This window comes from Schistocerca gregaria, chromosome X, assembly GCF_023897955.1.
Source record: "Schistocerca gregaria isolate iqSchGreg1 chromosome X, iqSchGreg1.2, whole genome shotgun sequence".
Lineage (NCBI taxonomy): Eukaryota > Metazoa > Arthropoda > Insecta > Orthoptera > Acrididae > Schistocerca > Schistocerca gregaria.
The window spans coordinates 233369066-233384247 of NC_064931.1; the positions used below are offsets into that span (position 1 = coordinate 233369066).

Consider the following 15182-nt stretch of genomic DNA (forward strand, 5'->3'; position numbering starts at 1 on the left):
CCCGTCTCCTTAAATTCCTACCTTTTTGCAGTTTCTTTAGCTTTAACCTAAAGTTCATAACCAACCAATTGTGGTCAGAGTCCACATCTGCCCCTGGAAATGTCTTACAACTTAGAACCTGGTTCCTAAACCTCTGTCTAACCTTTAAACAATCAATGTGAAATCTTTTGGTGTCTCCAGGTCTCTTCCACATAAACAACCTTTTCTCATGATTCTTAAACCAAGTATTAGCTATGATTAAATTATACTTTGTGCAAAATTGTATGAGATGGCTTCCTCTTTCATTCCTTCCACCCAGTCCATATTCACCTACAACTTTTCCTTGTATTCTTTTTTCTACTATCGAATTCCAGTCCACTATGACAATTTGAATAATTTCTTTTATCTCACCATACATTTCTTCAATCTCTTCATCAGCTGCAGAGCTAGTTGGCATATAAACTTGTGCTACTGTGTTGGGTGTGGGTTTCATGTCTATCTCAGCTACAATAATTCATTCGCTATGCTATTTGTAGTAGCTTGTCTGTCTTCTTATTTTTTTCATTGATTATTAAACCTACTCCTCCATTACCCTATTAGATTTAGTATTTATAACCATTTATTCAACTGACCAGAAGGCCTGTTCCTCCTGCCACCAAACTTCACTAATTCCCGCGCTACATCTAATTTAAGCTATCCATTTCCCTTTTTAAATTTTCTAACCTACCTGCCCAATTAAAGTATCTGACATTCCACACTCCGATCCATAAGCCATCATCATTAAATGATACAGCAGAGCTGCATGCCCTCAAGAAAAATTACTACTGTAGTTTCCACTTGCTTTCAGCAGTTCACAGTACCAGAGCAGTAAGGCCATTTTGGTTGATGTTACAAGGCCAGTCATCCAGACTGTTGTCCCTGCAACTACTGAAAAGGCTTCTTCCCCTCTTCAGGAACCACACATCTGTCTGGCATATCAACTATGATACGGCTATCTGTATCACTGAGACAGGCAAGCCTTCCCACCGACAGCAAGGTCCATGGCTAATAGGAGTGCACAAAACGTGCATCACCCTCCCATGAGAAGAAATGACATAGATACCAACAGAATTATAAGTGAACTGATGTAAAAAAGTGTGTAAATGGGATCTTATGGAGCTAGTGGTTTAAAAAACTGCAAATAGTGCAAGGATCAAAGTGATACCTTAAGTGGAGAAACAAATATGGAGTGTAAGTAAGTGTGAATAAACTAGTGCTTTTATTTCAGTAAAATTTTAGGGCAAATTTTCTTCATAGCAGGGAGGAATGTAAAGGGATAAAGTTATAAACAAGACTTGCAACCAGCAGAGCACTTTCGTGAAACCAGACCACCACCAGGTTGGTCACAGCTGGTGAGGGGATTGCTTCGTCAGCGGATTCACAACACTTCTGTGACAACAGACTACACTTGCTGCCGGCATGTGAAGCAGCCTGCAGGAGTATTGAAACCCTACTGTAACATCTGGAGGGGGGGTGGGGAGGTGATCACCAACACACCCAGACAATTTTGTACAACACTAACATATGTAAACAGCAGAAATCAGTAGGAGGAAGAAGCATTTAACCATGGCCAAAACAACTTGGCATCATTCGGCCAGCTGGGAAATATATGAAACCCAGTATGCATCAATCAGAGCTGTCACCCTAACTCTGCTGCCACCGGGTCATGAAAAAATGACAGCTGCCTGTCTGCCCAGCCCAGATGGCCAACATACTACCAGCTGCCCACCTCTGTTCTCTAGTCGTTGGTCCACAGGTTGTTCGTGGCCAATGCCATCGCTTCACCACCAGAAACACCATACCCAATGGGTATGATTCCGAATTCTACATACCAAATTATGTTTTATGTTTATTTTGTGTTATTTTAAATTTTTATAACATGTTACATTTATAAATCGATATCTCAATCCATACTCTGCAAACCACTGTGAACTGCATGGCAAAAATTACTTCCCATAGTACCAGTTATTAGTGCTTCTTCCCATTCCATTCATGTATGGAGCATATGAAGAATGACTGTTTAAATGCCTCTCTGCTCACCATAATTAATCTGATCTAGTCCTCACAATCCCTGGGATCTATCTGTAAGGGTTGTAGTATATTCCCTGATTAATCTTTTAAAGGTTTCTCTTGAAATTTTGTAAGTTAGACTTTCTTGTGATAGTTTGCATCTTCAAGTGTCGGCCAGTTCAGCTTCTTCAGTATCTCCATGACAATCTCCCATGGGTCAAACAAAACTCAGATCACTCATGCTGCCATGCTCTGTATACAGTCAATGTTCCCCATTAGTCCTACTTGGGATCACTTCATTAATACTTGCCAATAAATAGAAGATCTGCATTGTTTTAAATCACTGCTAACAAACTTCTACCATCAGCACACCTTGTATCTTCTTGGTTGTCATTGATCCATCAATCTCCTAACCACCCCACTTCTGACAGAAATACATTTATTGATTTGGAAGTACAGAGCCCTAATCCCCTTCAGAGTATTCACCTTGGTAATGCAAAAATTCTCCTAGCACTTTAACCATTGTCGGGATCACAAATTTCAGTATTTTGATCACCCGGGCAATAACATTCCACATCATGACTCTTCTGGACTGAAATCATATTCCTTTCAGACGCACTTTCACTGGGAAAATAGGAAAAAGTCACATTGAGATGAGCATAGTGTTTGCAATGTCCAGCATATACCATATGATTTCCAAATGGCATTACTTCTGCTCCATTGTCAGCAGTTTTAATACCAATTTCATGGACACTCTCCTCATATACAAATCATCAGTCAAAATTGAATGTACCAGTCCACTGCTTACCCCTACACTGTTTGCAAGTAATCGTAATGTGATAGGATGGTTTACCATGACCAAAATCCATACTTGCTCAGAGATATCATTTTGGGTTTTTGAGCATTGCAGACTGCCGTCCACTGATGTGTGGCAATCTTTGAAGTGGTTGTACTAGTCAGTTATCCATGAGTTCCTCATGGCATTGTAGCAGCATCAAAGAACAAACAATGCAAACATTAAAATAGTGAGTCATCTGTGATATGCAAATTGTCTTTGTTTTTGGTAGCTCTAGCTTCTTTGGTACCTGTTTTTCATGGGCCATGTTTTGCTTGTGTAGTAAAATTGTTCTACTTTGTGCAAAGTTTAATTAATAAAAAATAAAGTGTTTATTGCTTACAAACTACGTATTTATTTAAAGTGGATCAACAATTCCCACAGTGGTGACCCTGTAATGAATGTTTAAACCGAAGTTCTATACTTACAAGTGGAACAGTTGACCCCACTGGTAACACAGCAATGAAAGAGAAGTCCTAGAGCTTGCCGGTAATAGCAACATTATGCCTTCAATGTCTACGTCAAGTGACAACAATGACTCAGGCAACAGCAACATGAACAATGATATCAGACTTCTGTCTTTTTGGTCTATAAATGATGAGCTATAGCTGACCCAGATGGAAGGCATTTTCTGTTTACATGGACCAGTGTCGGACTTTGAACAATTTACAGTGCTTATAGCACAGCTGTATTTGAGAGTTAAAGAACAATTTGATGACTTTTTCTAACAACAGTTGTATATAGTTCTTAAGGAGGCAGTGCTCCAACATTTTGTGATACCATCTAAATCACAGCTTCACGGAATTATTGAAAGTGGCATATGTTCCAGTAGTTCTCCTTCACAAGTACTTCATTCGCTACACATGATGGTTGGAAATGAACTCTCGTCTGAACAATCTCTGAGGATTTTTTGGATACATAGATTGCCACAGAATGTTGGGGCTATTTTATCATCTTCACTGAGCTCCCTATCGATGAGCTGACACCCAAAGTGGATACTATTACCATTGCATGTATGGACAATAATTCATGTGCACACGTGCAGCAGTTAAAGAAGTTATGACAGGAGGCCCCAAACCATGCATTCAGCCATTTGCAGTGGCAGGGAGGCCAGATATATACATTACTTCACCATAAATGCAAGCAGTACAACAGAGCCATCTACGAGCCAACTGGTGCATGAGTTTGCTAGACTGAATGCAAGGCTACAGGGGCAGGAGAACAACAGAAGTTTTCAAGACCATAATAGTAACCAACAAAATTTAATATGGTGTTGGTACTGCAGACACTTTGGTGAGGCAGTAAGATAGTGCACAAAGCCATGACTCTACCCAAAACGCAAATTACAAGTGCCATTAAGCACATGCACTCACACAGAACACTCAAAGTGCAACAGAAATGCAACGGTGTCTGCAGTTGCAGTCTGGACTACACTATTAATAAAGGACAAAAAATCTGGCGACCTATTCTTGATTGACACTGGGTCTGAGATAAGTGTAGAATCAAAGAGGCTGAATGAATGCTGCCCATCGACAACAGTTCCACTTTTCAACACTGATAACAATTCTGCAGTTGAGACATTCAAGAAGACTTTTAGAACTGGATGATGACTTTTGCCCTACTTCGACATTTATTATTACTGATGTGAGTGGCCCAATATTGTGGGCCAATTTTCTCCATCATTTTTGTGTGATTCCAGGTCTGCTAAACCATTGCTTATCAGAGTGTCTCTCTCTCCTCTTCTTTCTACCTTGTTATGTCATGTGTTGCACAATGCCACTGATCTACATCACTTGAAGTCTTCCATGCCATGTGTTAAACACTGAATGTTGCGACTGCCTAAATGCGGAAAGCTCACGTTTGTGTTACACAAGATGATTCCTCGTTCTACATCGCCTACACTCATGGATGCTTCACAGTTGAGAGAGACATGTGAGGTACTTAAAGCAAAGATTTGTGAAGTCAATTTATTACTTACTAAAGAGCAGTTTGCCATTTTGATGGCAATGCTGAACTGAAAAGTTCCTGCTACATAATGTGAGCTAAACAAAACACCTGAACTTTTCTGCCATTTATACTGCACTGTTGCGTCATGGACCAGGTGGCTACCCTCACTCATGCTGTCAAGGATGCGGCAAGGATGGGCAGTGACCTTGTCCAACAGCTGTTGCAAGAATTTGCAGCGCTAACAGACTCAGTAACGACAAAGAGAAAAAGAAGCCATTCAACTCATCGCTATATCCAAACAACACAAGGAAACGAGTGGCCCGTAGACTTTGGTGATTACTTCCCAATAAGTTACATCCTGTGCAATCTGAGCTCGAGAAGATGATTTCCGAGACAAGATCTCTCAGTGCAAGGGCATTACCCTTGCAGATGGTAAAGAAGAAGGATGGCTCATGGAGAATGTGTAGTGATTATAGGAGTCCAAACACTCACAAAATTCTGGACATATACCTGTTTCCTAACAGTGCTGACTTTAACAACAGTGTGGCAGGTGCTTGTTTTTCAGTATACCAGATGGTTAAAAGGCTTTCTCACAAGACCCCACACCCAGAAATAACAAGCATAAAACTGCACTGACTACAGCCTTTGGGCTCTTTGAACATAACACAATACCCTTGGGACTACAAAATGCTGCCTAAACTTGGCTGTGTTCCATGTATGAAGTGCTACAAGGGCTTCCGTTCATATTTTATTACATGGGTGACATATTAGTACACTCCTGGAAATGGAAAAAAGAACACATTGACACCGGTGTGTCAGACCCACCATACTTGCTCCGGACACTGCGAGAGGGCTGTACAAGCAATGATCATACGCACGGCACAGCGGACACACCAGGAACCGCGGTGTTGGCCGTCAAATGGCGCTACCTGCGCAGCATTTGTGCACCGCCGCCGTCAGTGTCAGCCAGTTTGCCGTGGCATACGGAGCTCCATCGCAGTCTTTAACACTGGTAGCATGCTGCGACAGTGTGGACATGAATGGTATGTGCAGTTGACGGACTTTGAGCGAGGGCGTATAGTGGGCATGCGGGAGGCCAGGTGGACGTACCGCCGAATTGCTCTACACGTGGGGCGTGAGGTCTCCACAGTACATCGATGTTGTCGCCAGTGGTCGGCGGAAGGTGCACGTGCCCGTCGACCTGGGACCGGACTGCAGCGACGCACAGATGCACGCCAAGACCGTAGGATCCTACGCAGTGCCGTAGGGGACCGCACCGCCACTTCCCAGCAAATTAGGGACACTGTTGCTCCTGGAGTATTGGCGAGGACCATTCGCAACCGTCTCCATGAAGCTGGGCTACGGTCCCGCACACCGTTAGGCCATCTTCCGCTTACGCCCCAACATCGGGCAGCCCGCCTCCAGTGGTGTCGCGACAGGCGTGAATGGAGGGACGAATGGAGACGTGTCGTCTTCAGCGATGAGAGTCGCTTCTGCCTTGGTGCCAATGATGGTCGTATGCGTGTTTGGCGCCGTGCAGGTGAGCGCCACAATCAGGACTGCATACGACCGAGGCACACAGGGCCAACACCCGGCATCATGGTGTGGGGAGCGATCTCCTACACTGGCCGTACACCTCTGGTGATCGTCGAGGGGACACTGAATAGTGCACGGTATATCCAAACCGTCATCGAACCCATCGTTCTACCATTCCTAGACCGGCAAGGGAACTTGCTGTTCCAACAGGACAATGCACGTCCGCATGTATCCCGTGCCACCCAACGTGCTCTAGAAGGTGTAAGTCTACTACTCTGGCCAGCAAGATCTCCGGATCTGTCCCCCATTGAGCATGTTTGGGACTGGATGAAGCGTCGTCTCACGCGGTCTGCACGTCCAGCACGAACGCTGGTCCAACTGAGGCGCCAGGTGGAAATGGCATGGCAAGCCGTTCCACAGGACTACATCCAGCATCTCTACGATCGTCTCCATGGGAGAATAGCAGCCTGCATTGCTGCTAAAGGTGGATATACACTGTACTAGTGCCGACATTGTGCATGCTCTGTTGCCTTTGTCTATGTGCCTGTGGTTCTGTCAGTGTGATCATGTGATGTATCTGACCCCAGGAATGTGTCAATAAAGTTTCCCCTTCCTGGGACAATGAATTCACGGTGTTCTTATTTCAATTTCCAGGAGTGTATATTATAAAATCAAAGATGAACACTTCAGGTATTTACATGCACTATTTAAATGGCTGGAGGGCTATGGTGCCATGGTTTACTGAGAAAAATATGTTTTTGCCAAGGAAGAAGTACAATTTGTAGCATATGTAGCCTCTCGTACAGGCTTTTCACCTTTGCCTGAGAAGCTGCTTCTACCACCAGTGTCTGAAGGAAACAATTCCCTGGAATATTAAACTTTTACTGGCAACACTTACCACATTTAGCTGAGATACAAGAACTAATAAGTAAGCTGCTTGCAGGCAAAAACACATCTCGCAGTAAAAACATTCCTTGGACTCATGAAGCTCAAAATGCTTATCAATACCTAAAAACTGTATTAGCTAATGCTGTCATGTTGGCATACACTGTTTCTGGTGCCCTCGTTGCTTCATTGGTGGGCACATGCAAAACAGTTGTGGATCTGGCAGCCTCTGTCTTTCTTTTCAAAGAACCTGTGCACACAGCAACAACAGGGGGGTGCATTTGACAGGGAGATTGTTGCTATGTACTTCTGTGTAAAGCATTTATGGTCATGGCTGGAGGGACAAGTTTTTAAAATTTTCAGTGATCACAAGCCTTTAACATCCATATTCCAGCATGTAACACAACTTAATTCACCATGAAAATGTAGACATGCTACATTCATTGCTCAATTCACAATGGACATTAATCACATTGTGGGCCAAGATAATGTTTTGGCTGACTGTCTCAAAACTGTGCAGCTTTCGCTGCTACTGACTGGGCGGCAACTGAAGCACAGCAAGAGACAGATACCTTCCTTCTACAACATCATGCGAATCCTGAATTGACAAGCTTATGCTGACCAATGCATAGTATGAGTGAACAGGTGTGGCTCTATGCTTCAAACAACAATATTCATTGCTGCAAGATGATGCACTGTTTTCAATACCTTTCTCACTTTATCACACCCCAAAGCTCCTGCTAAACTGGTGAGAGGCAAAGTGGTTCGGCCATGAATGCAAAAACATTATCAATGCTGGGCACAGTGTTGCAGAAGTGTCCGTGTTGCAAGATTTCTTGTCGTGTTTTTGCCCCCAAAGGCTCCTTTTCCTCACCTTCAGGGAGATTCTCCCATTTATATATTGATATTGTGGGTCCTCTCACCCTCTCTGATAGGTTTTGCTTTTTGGTGACTATGGTAGATAGATTCCCTAGGTGGCCTGAGGCTGTGCAGTTACCAGATATTTCTGCAGTCTCTGTCACAATGACCCTCCTAAATTGCTGGTTCTCACGATTTGGCATTCCACAAGTATCCCAATTGTTGAAGAGCTTATGAGATGGCACAGTTGAAAACATATTCAAACCATGAACTACCACCTTCTAGTAACTGGATGGTAGAGCATATGTGTCACACATTGAAGACAACTTTTGCCTACCACATCAGGCCTGGTCAGATGCACTGCCTGCAGTACTGTTAGGGCTACGCACTGTCCTGTAGGACGACTTGGGTTGCTCACCTATTCAACTTGTCTTTAGTGAGCAATTAAAGGTCCCTGGTGAATTTTTATTACCCACACTTGAGCCTAGGCTACTGGTTGGGGAGTTAGGTACATTCTTACACAGATTTCAGTCGCACATACACCACCTCTTGCCAACAAATATATTTTGACATTGTGACAGGTCCATTTTCTTTCACAAATATTTATTCAGATGAGATTTTGTGTGGCTGAGAGATGATACAGTTGAAGCACCACACTTTCCACAGTATATAGACACCTTCAAGGTCATAGATCACAGGGATAAAAAATTCATAACTGAAAATAACAGGAAACGAGATACTGTATTAACTGAGTTTCTCAAGCCTGCTTACACCAATGACACTTGGCCCATCTGACTCATACCTCAGTCACAAAATGTAATGCATGATGTGTCAGACGTGGCATCTATTCCAAATCCTTCTAAAAACCATTTAGGGTCTATGCTGTCTGACAGACAGGTAGCTTGTAAGTAGCCACTATTTACAGGAGCTCCTGGATTTTCTAATTCTGTCAAGTGGGGAGTGAACTGCATGGGTAATATTTGTGATGTTTTGCAAGGTCTTCCAAGCCACAGTTCTCTGAAAAAACTGGAAGGGGGGGGGGGGAAGATTCTGATGTAGTGAAGACAATTAAGGAAGTCAACAGAGGTCAAATGCAAACATTAAAATAGTAATTCATTGGCAATATCCAAACTGGCTTTGGTTTCGATAGTACTAGCCACTTTGGTACTTGTTTGAGATGGTCCATGTTTTTATTATGTAGTAAAAGTGTTCTACTTTGTGCAAAGTGTAGTTAATAAAAAATAAAGTGTTAATCACTTATAATCTATGAAATTATTTAAAGTAGATCAATAATTTTCACAGCATCATCCTGAAAGTCTGTTGAATCTTGTGAATGGTTTCCACTTGGGTGTTGTCAAGCTTTTAGCAAAATTGGGTGTAATATTGCCACTCAATTTGTTTCATCATTTTACTATACACCAAATAGTGCTCACTACACGTCCTCATTCATTGGCCAACTGCCTGCAGCTGATGACTTCTGCTGGCAGGAACAGGTTCATGACTGGGCATGAATATCCCCACCACATCTTCACTGAAGGCAGTCTTCCATGCTACATTAGGTTATGAGTTAAGAGGATGGTTTGATAATTTTTTTAACAAACTTCATATCCAGAAATGTAAAGGATGATGAATAATCATTGTGAAAATGTTAGTACCAAATCTGGAATGGATTTATATGTAAATTGTTAATATGAAAACTAGACTTGTAAATTCACAATCCTTTAAGTAATTCATTAGTTATTTATGATATTCACCAACAGTCACACAAAGACATTATGAAAAATTTGAAACGTTTTGTAAATTAATATGAGGGAATGATGAAAAGTAATGCCTTTAAATTTTTTATGTGAAAACTCTTAAAGCTTTTTAAATGAAAAAAATGTTATTAACGTTCTACATCTTTATTCTTCACTCCTACATATTTGCAGCTTCTGTCGCTAGTGAGCTCAGAGTTTTTGCATGTAACATGGCAGCGTGTAACTTAACCGTGTTGGTGAATGAGTAACAGCATGCTGTCGAGCACCTTCTCCTTCAGCATGACAATGCCAGACAACACACGAGAGTCAACAAAACCAAACTTTCTACAGTGATGGTATCAACAAACTGGTCTCTTGTTGGAAGAACTGTGGTTGTTGGCAGGATAATTATGTTGAGAAATAATTACTAGTATTTGAACATGAAGAATAAATTTGTGGAATTTTAATAGTATATATTTTATTTTAGAGCCCTAAGAGTTTTCATGTAAAAAATATGCAGGCATTCATTACCTTTCAACATGCCCTCATAGTTTTGACTGTAACTTGAAATGGCAACAATTAAGTATGCTTCTGTTTAATTAAAATTTTATAAATAGCTCATGCACATGTGATTAGCAGCTCATTATTGTTTTGCTTTTGTTTCATAGTCCAGTCAATGAAATCCAAAATGTGTCAACTGGGGAAAAAATTGTGTAGTTACAAAGTTTGGTACAGTGGTAGGGGAGAGTACAATGAACAGCATACTAAAAATCCTGACCAGTGGGGTGTTAGCATGGGGATGGAGGGGTGGCGGGTGGGAGACACATAAAGTTATCTTTTTTTTAGGTTTTTCATGAATATCTTGAAAACCACAGAATCTAGCAAAAATGTTTCCCAGTACCAAATTCAAATTAAACTTCATTAAATTCCCTACAAAAAGTTGCTATTCAATTTTTCTCTAGGACTAATAGTTCTAAGAGTGCAGGGAATGAAAAAGCACCAGATTATTAAAATAATATTTTAATGGTATAATATTAGTGCATATTGTTAAACAACGTGGTTTAAGAACAAATATTAAACATGTGTACCACAACAAAGTGCAGTAGAACCGCACGAGTGATAAATTGTGTTCTGGGAGTGTGACAGGGTGGTAAGGTGAGGATGGAGGTTAGAAGCATGAGGGAAGGTAGGTCATTGGATTGTGGTCATGCAGTTCCCTCCTTCATAGGCCTCCAAAACAAAAGAGTGAGCAAATATTTCCCTTTACTCTCTACCACACTATGTCACAAAAAGCAACTGCAGGGTATTTCATGAAGTTCTACTGAACCTTTCACATCTTGCCTTATGAATTACTGGCAACACAGTGCTCAGACACTCCCGGGGCAGAGAAGGTGAGGATGGGGGTGGGAGGTATAGATTTTCCACAAAGTGTGTTAATGTAACATCAGATACAGATATGAGTTGCTAATAATACAAATGCAAGAAAAGCATATGAACAGATTCTATGGAAATCTCTGCACACTGTTCTACATTGCTACAGGTGAAACTGATTCTTAGTCATTCTGCCAGCATGTGTAGCATTCTTATGGGAAAGATGATTTCCTACACCATGAGTGCTACTTGCTTTTTAGTTTGCAGACAGACTATACCGCCCCAGCATTTCCTGTCCAGTTCTCATACATAAGTAGACGAAAGAACTTCACTGAGCTCGTGTTTGTGTAGTGGAGCTGTTTTCAGTTTATTAAGTGAGAACTTACTTTAAGTTTTTAAGTGAGCTTTTTATATAAAATATTTTTCTATAAACAGTGGCTAGTGAAGGATTAATCTGTAAGTGTGATATTGTCATTGGCCTATGTAGACTTGGTGGGAAAAGGATTAGATTGGTAAATGTGGCATCTGGCTGTTGTCTGTCATGGAAGGCATATTTAAAGCTGTAAAACCATGATGTAGTCATTTGGTGGTGAATTAATGAATACCAGAAAGTTACTGCACTTCTCTCACCATTAATTGTGTTACTAGTAGATTGCACAAATCTCTTCCATTCAAGATTTGCTGGCAGTTGTAGATGGGGCTGCAATGATTGGAGTTGCTTACCACACATGTGGTAAGTATATCTTGCAAGATGGGTATCAGTATGACTGATGGAATAGGACAGATCACATTTAAATCTGAAACAATAATCAGCTGTAATGCATTGCTTGAAATATTTAAGCTCCATAACACCTAGGTGACCTACTTCTTACAGAGGAAGCCCATTGAAGCCTCTGTGCCTCTTCAGAAGTTGGGAGAGCTGAGGCTGTGGTGATGCATTTGATACTCTCAGTCTGAAAAAAGTATTCCAGCCATTGATAGTGGAGACAATGAAACTGACATTGTTGAATACATATTGACAGCATGTTACATTTGGGGCAGGCTCTTCAGTATGATAGACAGCTGACAGCTCCAACTTTTGAGTTTTTTTCACGTAAAATCTCATTCAACAACTGCAAATAAGTACTCACTCAGTAAACTGAAAATAACTCCAGTGAAGTTATTTTTTTCTACTCACATGAGAGAACTGGACATGAAATGCTGGGGAGGTACAGTCTGTCTGCAAACTGAAAGAAGTGCAGCACTCATGACATCCAGGTGGGGAGCAGTTGTCTTTTCCATAAGAATGCTACAAATGCTACAGCTGCTGTACAGGATGACTGAGAATCAATTTCCATCTAGCATTGTAAAATAGTGTGCAGAAATGTACATAGATTATGCCCAATATGCATTTTTGTATTAGCATTGTTAGTAATTTGTATCCGCATTCCACGTAGTGTTAACAAACTTTGTGGAAAATAAATATCCAAGGGCATGTCTGTGCACACTGTTTGTCAGTGTTTCATAAGGCAAGCTGTGAAAGGGTTGGCATAACTTTGTGAAACACTTCATAGTTGCTTTTTGTGACATAATGCAGTAGAGAGTATGGGAAATTTCCAAGTTGCTTTCAATTTTGCAGGCCTATGAAAGAGGGAAGTGCATGACCACAATCTGGCGGCCTACTTTCCCTCAAACTTCCAACCTACAACCTGTTTTTCCACACTGTTACACCCCCAGAACACAATTTATCACTCAATACAGTTCTACTGCATTCTTAAGTGGTACAAAAACTTAACATTTGTTCTTAATCCATGTTATTTAATTATATACATTAGTTTTATACTATGAAAACATTATATTTAATAATCTGCAATTTTTCCATCCTCTGCTACGGTTTCTGAGATATTAAAGAAAAACCTAAAAAGTGGCTTCTACACGCCCTCTCACCCCAATGTCCACACCTCTCTGATCAGGATTTTTAGGATGTTGTTCGCAATACAACCCTGTACCACCGTACCAAAATTTGTGACTACTCGAACTTTTTCCCCCATTTTTCCTTCATTGACTAGACCATTAGAGTCACAGATATGATTGACTGAAGTGAATTATTTGAAATGTAATAAAACTTGCAAATGATCTAAAACAAAATAGTTTCTTGCATTCCGTAATTACAGAAAACACACACACACACACACACACACACACACACACACACAGGAGGACTTGCTTATGAGTATATATTTCAGCAGTCTTTTTTGCTGTGCCTGTCTGCAGCTCAGTGTCTCCGCTAAGTGATGAGAAGCAATCTATCCTTTCCATGATATTGTTGTTAGTTCATTGTTTGATAGTTTCTTGCATTTTTTGTCATGCACCAAGCCTCAGGGATCCCAAGCATCCCCCGACTGTGCTAACTAACTAGGCAGTTTAAATGTGCTACTCTGCAAATAAATTAAAGCACCATATTAGCAGTTCCATTAATGCAGATAAAAAGTTTTAAGCCTCTTACAAGCACATTTTAACAGTGATAATGAGCACAGTGATAATTTACCAACAACAAAATTTATTCAATAAAAATATTACTAAATACTCCACACTGGTTTACAACTGATGTGAGTAGATATAGATTCAGTTGTTGAAAATGACGCAGCAGGAAACCAAATTCATTGTTTAGGCAAGACTTATACAAAGGGAGGGCATACACTTATAGCTGGATCTTTCTGTTGACCAACAGGCTCAGCCCCAAATGTAACCAAAAACTTCAGAGAAAACCTCATTTAGCTACTATATACATCATACAATTATCATTGGAAGAGACTTAAATTATCCATCAATCAGCTGGGATGATTACAGTTTTGCAAGTGGTGAGTGTAACCAGTCATCTTGTGAAAGATTACTAAATGCCTTCCCTGAAAACGTTGACCAGTTCCTTCAGAAGCCCACTTGTGATGAAAATTTATTAGTTATAATTGCAACAAATACATTGCACCAGCGATCGTGAGTCATTGTAGCAATAATGATTACCAAAGTGCGTTGGACAATTAAAACAAGTAGAGAGATCTATATGCTCAGCACACTAAGATACAGGCAGTAGTGTCAAATTGAATGAGTAACTTGAAACATTTAGCTTTAGACAGGATCATTCAGAAGAACTGTGGCTCAAACACAAAACAATAGTTGACCATACATTTGACAGATATTTACCTAAACAGTTCATGATTGGAGGGACCCTGCATGGTACACAGTCTCTGTAAACGAACTTCTAAAGAAACGGAGACAACTGCATAATGGGTCTAAAACCAAGTATAGGGCTATAGCTAGAGAGATGATGAATGAAACAGGTTTGGCTGTTAAGAAGGCAATGCACGAGGCCTTCAATGACTACTGTAGCAGAGTATTATCAAAATTTCTCTCACAAAACCCAAATAAATTCTGGTACTATTTAAAGGTAGTAGTGGCACCAAAGTTAGTGTCCAAACAGGTTGATTCTTGCAGAGAAGATAACAGCAACCAGCCACTTTTTAGAGCAATATTTATTTATTTAAATAGTACTGTTACTGGTTTCGTACAGATAGGTTCACATTCAGCTAACGTAGAGTAACAAAAATATATCTGAATGTGAACATGCCGTCTAATGATAAACCTGTCAGTTCAAAAGCAGTAACGGCACTATTCAAATAAATAAATAACACTACAAAAAGTGAGTGGTTGCTGTTATCTTCTTTGCAAGAATCAACCTGTATTTTGTACACAGCCACGGGAGCAGGATGTCAGTTTTCAATGAAACAGCATAGTGTTCAAACAAAAATAGCAGCAAAAATTGTGAACCCTTATTTCACATGTTCCTTTGCAAAATCAGATTCACAAGGACTGCCCAAATTTAACACTTGTATCACTGTAAAGATGAGTGGAAGACATACACTATGTGACCAAAAGTATCCGGAAACCCCAAAAACATACTTTTTCATATTAGATGCATTGTGCTGCTAGACATCACGAGAGAACAGAAT

At 40.6% G+C, this 15182-nt stretch overlaps 1 protein-coding gene across 1 annotated transcript in view; it reads right to left on the reverse strand.

Annotated features, from left to right (window-relative positions):
* The window catches only part of LOC126299359 (uncharacterized), a 168669-nt gene that overhangs the window by 134667 nt on the left and 18820 nt on the right, over positions 1–15182 (reverse strand). The gene's annotated exons all lie outside the window — the stretch shown is intronic.